Here is a 5,630-nt window from a genome sequence, read left to right on the forward strand (position 1 = left end):
TCTGTAGCATCTGAAAGTGCTTTTAGCACAAATGGTAGGATAATAGAACCATGTAGAAGTTGCCTAACTCCCTATATGGTTNGCATTTGATCAGAAGATAGATTCTGTTAGGATGACAAGGGGTAGTTTGCCTTTGGATGTTAAGACTAGGTGGAATTTGACTTATTTGATGTTGTAGAGGGCAATTAAGTACAAGGTAGCATTTGATAAGGTGGAGACAAAAGACAAGCTATACAATGATCATTTCTTGGAGATTGATAATGGAAAAAAGAGAGTTGGACCTCCTAGCTTCAAAGATTGGCGTGCAGTTGAAAGGTTAGACAAGTTTTTAGAGATTTTTTACAACTCAACATTGATTGTCTCGGCTTCTACTAGACTGAATTCTCATAAGTGTTATGGAGAGATTGTCAACATATCAACCAATCTTGACCTGCTGTGTTCTAGTTATGATTCCGAATTGAAGATAAAGGCTGAGGAAATGTATAAGAAGTTGATAAGTATTGGGGTGGGATTAGTAATATCAATATGATGTTGATAATAGCGACAATATTTGATCCTAGTAAGAAGCTGCATTTTGCTAAGATTTGTTTTGCTGAGTTGTATGGTGAGAGACTCCAACATATAAAGAGATGTATGACAAGGTTTACAATCTTCTGGTTGATATGTTCAAGGAGTATAGTGATCGGTATGCCAAATCTCATCCTTCTCATCCTTCTCAGCCTTCTCAGTCATCTCAATCATCTCAGTCATCTCAGTCTCAGCCTTTTCAGTCATCTCAGCCAGATGTGAGTGAAGCAGATAGTGTTCCTCGTCTTTTCACAATTGACGAAAGGTACAAAGCAGCGTTAAATGAGATTGGATTTCAAGTAACAAAAGATGAGTTGACTACATACCTGCAAGAGGCTGTTGAGAATCCAGATGTGATGATGGGGATTGAGTATGATGTTCTATCTCGGTGGAAAGTCAATTGTGGTAAGTACCCTATTCTATCACAAATGGCTCGTGATGTCTTTGATATTCAAGTGTCATCTGTAGCATCTGAAAGTGCTTTTAGCACAAATGGTAGGATAATAGAACCATGTAGAAGTTGCCTAACTCCCTATATGGTTGAGGTTTTGATGTGTACTGAGCAGTGGATGAAACAAGACATTGCAATTGAATCAAGAGTTCTTACCAATGCTCAAATTCTAGCAGAAGTAGAATATGAAGATCGACTTGAAAAAGGTTTGTATATCACTCGATCTTGTTATTTTTCTGTTTTTGCCTCTCTTATAGTTTATGTTAGCTCATCCAATTCTTTGATTTTCAGAGTTCTGCATTGAAGATTAAGGTCTCGACTACTTGAAGCTTACAATCACTTGGTTTTGTATATCATTTGGTTTTTTTAATTTTGGTTTACTTTGTTGTCTTGCTCGTTTAGTACTTGGTTTATTAAGACATGGATTTGTTTGTTTAACAATCTTGTTATGTGGTTGTTTGAACGANCGAAAGGTACAAAGCAGCGTTAAATGAGATTGGATTTCAAGTAACAAAAGATGAGTTGACTACATACCTGCAAGAGGCTGTTGAGAATCCAGATGTGATGATGGGGATTGAGTATGATGTTCTATCTCGGTGGAAAGTCAATTGTGGTAAGTACCCTATTCTATCACAAATGGCTCGTGATGTCTTTGATATTCAAGTGTCATCTGTAGCATCTGAAAGTGCTTTTAGCACAAATGGTAGGATAATAGAACCATGTAGAAGTTGCCTAACTCCCTATATGGTTGAGGTTTTGATGTGTACTGAGCAGTGGATGAAACAAGACATTGCAATTGAATCAAGAGTTCTTACCAATGCTCAAATTCTAGCAGAAGTAGAATATGAAGATCGACTTGAAAAAGGTTTGTATATCACTCGATCTTGTTATTTTTCTGTTTTTGCCTCTCTTATAGTTTATGTTAGCTCATCCAATTCTTTGATTTTCAGAGTTCTGCATTGAAGATTAAGGTCTCGACTACTTGAAGCTTACAATCACTTGGTTTTGTATATCATTTGGTTTTTTTAATTTTGGTTTACTTTGTTGTCTTGCTCGTTTAGTACTTGGTTTATTAAGACATGGATTTGTTTGTTTAACAATCTTGTTATGTGGTTGTTTGAACGAGATTATGGTTTGAATTTTGAACATTGGTCTCTTTATGTTTATGGTTATTGATCGGTTTATTGAATGTTAATTGAGTTTGGTTTACTTAATTTCGGATTGAGATCGGATACCCGATCTGATCCGAACCTGATGGGTGTTTATCCGAAATCTGACCCGAATCTTAGAAATACCCGAATGGGTCTAGGACCCCTTAATCCGAAATACCCGAAAATCCGAAATACTCGACCCGAACCCGATCGGGTCACCTGAATGCCCAGGGCTACACCTAGCTATACTACTTAACTAATGAGATTATTATTTGAAGAATAATCTGAGATTCTATTTAGGGTTTTAAATAAATTTGGTGTTTGGATAGAAACTAGTGAAACGATTGCAGAATTATTTAGAAGGAAAAGCCACACCAACATAGGTATTGGTTCATGGTTTTATTTTTTGGTTTTAATGTTAAGATGTATTGGTTCATGGTTGTCCCTAAACTAAAAAAACTCACGTTTTACGTACAAGTACAACAATTTATTTTCAGTCGATCCTGAAGAAGATAAACAAACATGTCAACATCTGTGAGAAGGAAACAAAGACCAAGGAAAAGGAGAAAGTGGTTAGTACAAGAGAACTTGGAATCTAAAGAAAAAGAGTCGAAGAAGAGAGGTCAACAAAAGAAAAAGAAAGTCAACAAATAAAATAAAGGTTTTGTGTTGTGAATTAAAAAGTGGTTTGGGCCTTGTAGGTTTGGTTATGGCTCAAGAGTATAAGTGTTTTCAGATGGGTTTATAGTTGAAGTATGTTGGTGTGTGTTCTAAGTAGAACTAAGTTTAGTTAAATTTGTGAGTTGTTGGAGTGGTTGAGAGAGGTAGTAGTCTTATGCTTGTAATGTTAGCCTAAAAGCTAGTGATGACCATACCTAGTATGGGGTGGTTAATCCAGTGCTTTTGAGTGTTAGTGTGAGAGTATAGCAAGTAGGAAATTATGCTATAAGTATGAATGTGTTTTCAGAGGTATGAATGAAAAAAGTTTTAAGAGAATTGATTTCTATGTTTGAAAAATACAGAGAAAACAGTGAATTAAAGAGAGAAAGTAAACGGAAATGAAACTGACTGAGAAGTTCAAGTTCACCAATTGAAAAAGACGATGTAATTTTGCTAGTTTCGTCATCTAATATTACGTAATTGCCAAGTAGAAAGAATAGACGATATGTGTAGATTTGTTCACTCAAATATATCACCTCAAAGGCTCAAACCACCCAATAGTTGCAAATACACAACTAAAGAATCGAACCACATAGAAATTGATGCTACTAAACCGAGTCTTATAAGGAAAAAAAAACGAAAAATATTATTTTGGTTTTTGGTGTGAAATAAGAAAGCGAAAATAAATTTATAATAAAACGAAACGTTGGGTGTTAGGGCCTTAGGGATCTCGACAAGTTCATTCAAGGATTCAAAAGAATAGAAGTCTATCACTACCAAGTTCAAGCTACAAAACACGATTATGCAGCAAAGCCTATTTCATAGGAAAAATCGCCTCTATCTAAATTACTTCGAGATTCAACTGATTAGCTAGTAAGCATTAATGACCAGATAAATATGAATCATAATAGACATAGACAAATACAATTGTTTTTTCGAAAATCTCTCCAGGCACACTCTCCGAGGAGTCATGGAGAAGTCTTTTATCCAGATCTCAGACCATGGGCAACGCCGTAGTTTCGGTCCGTCCCCTGATTTATTTGGATTTAAATTTAAATCATAAAAGCCCAATTACGAAAAAACGGTTCTTATTTGGGGACGTTTTTTGTCCGTGTACTTGGACACGTGGAAGCTGGTCGTCGAGAGAAAGTTCTCCAATTCTCTCTTCTATCTCGACTCCGTCTCCGTCTTCGTCTTGGGTCCGGTGGCCACACACGATCTGAACCCAGTCGCCGGCAGTCATCGCCCACCGTTTGGTGTTGCAATCTTTCTCTCTCCTTCAAACTCGTAAGCTTTAGAGTATATCAACCAGATGTTCCCAAAGCTTCGGTTCCTTCCAAATCATCTCATCACCACCAGGAACAGCCAGCTACGTCTCACTGAAGAGCAATCGCTTCTTCTTAATTAGATGAGGTAACTAAAATCGTTGATGATTGATTGATTGATTGATTGGTTCTATCTTGATTAGTTTGATTGGAACGCATAGAGAGAGAGAGAGAGAGAGAGCTAGTTTTATCTTGATTAGTTCTTCTTGTTGTTGTTGGATCATTATGTGATTAACCATTATGTGCGGTCACAAATCTGCCATATATTTAGTGTTCTAGAGATTACAAAGGTGCTCTGTTGCTAATTATTAGACTGCTCAGAGTTAGAGGAGTAATGTAGTAATATCAATAGAACTTGAGTTGTATTGATATTTATAGGTCCAGTTGCTGAAGACATGTTTCATTGGCAAGCTACAATAATGGGTCCTGCAGAGAGTCCGTATTCAGGGGGTGTGTTTCTCGTTACCATTCACTTCCCTCCCGATTATCCTTTCAAACCACCAAACTGTAGTAAAGTTAGCTTTTGAAATGCCTCAAGGAATCAATGGCCTTAGATCAAAGTTCATAGTAAAGTCCTGCAGTAGATGATGACGGAGATTGTTTTTCTCCCTTGGCGCTGAATGCGACCTCCGTAAACGTTGAAGTCTATTATAACAAAGCTGTGAACTATACATTGATGGTCACTTTTGTATCCTATGTTCTAACCTTTTTCCATTCCATCATAACATGGATACACTTTTTAGCGAATTCCTTAACTTGTTATTGTACTTAGGTCTCGTTCCTACAGGTTCTTTTGTTGATCCGACAAATGGAGCACAGTAACACACAATCCGTAAGATTCTTGCTTTTTTGTTAATCTGATTTGTTTTTTAGAAGAGACTGGATGCTAACTTTGGAATTACTCTTCTTGTATTTATGCAAGGGTGCTGCAAAGGTCTCTATAGTAATGATCGGGTAACAAGCCATCATGGATTCTTATTTATGCCTTTTACATCTCACAGCTGGGATTTTAGTTGGTATGTATTTTATAAAATAATCTCACACTTGTGTTTCCTCTTTGTTTAGATGGTAATCTTATGTTATAACAATGTTAATGTTAATTTTTGTAACTTTTAAAATATTATTATTTTATTTGGGGGACCAAATACAAATAGACACCAATGTTCATACTAAAAATAAGAACCTTTCAAAATAATACTTTTAAATTTGGGGGACCAAAAATTGTCCCTAACCAATGCCCATGCTCTCACCCACCTTGTTCCTCCAATAGCAGCAGAGTCTAACCTTTTAACCCCTGGTCCAACGGTAACTCCCGACCAATTTTTCGAATCTCTCATCGGAAAACCTAGATCTGAAAGGTTTCCCAAACTAAAATCTAATATGTGTTTATGCGACTGATATAATCCACGATTACTGCTTCCCCCACAGAATTTACTTCTATCCAACCGATCAGCCAAACCTTTTTAAAACTCTTGA

The 5,630-nt window shown here is 36.6% G+C and overlaps 1 long non-coding RNA gene across 2 annotated transcripts; it reads left to right on the forward strand.

The window, feature by feature from the left end:
• On the forward strand, window positions 3,873–5,395 carry LOC104760566. Of its 2 annotated transcripts, none has more exons than XR_762969.2 (4): window positions 3,873–4,242; window positions 4,533–4,842; window positions 4,927–4,986; window positions 5,077–5,395. It is a non-coding gene; the product is annotated as an uncharacterized LOC104760566 (long non-coding RNA). The 2 variants fall into 2 exon arrangements; XR_762968.2 differs by lacking the exon at window positions 3,873–4,242 and adding an exon at window positions 4,270–4,444.

This window comes from Camelina sativa, chromosome 18 (genome assembly GCF_000633955.1).
Source record: "Camelina sativa cultivar DH55 chromosome 18, Cs, whole genome shotgun sequence".
Lineage (NCBI taxonomy): Eukaryota > Viridiplantae > Streptophyta > Magnoliopsida > Brassicales > Brassicaceae > Camelina > Camelina sativa.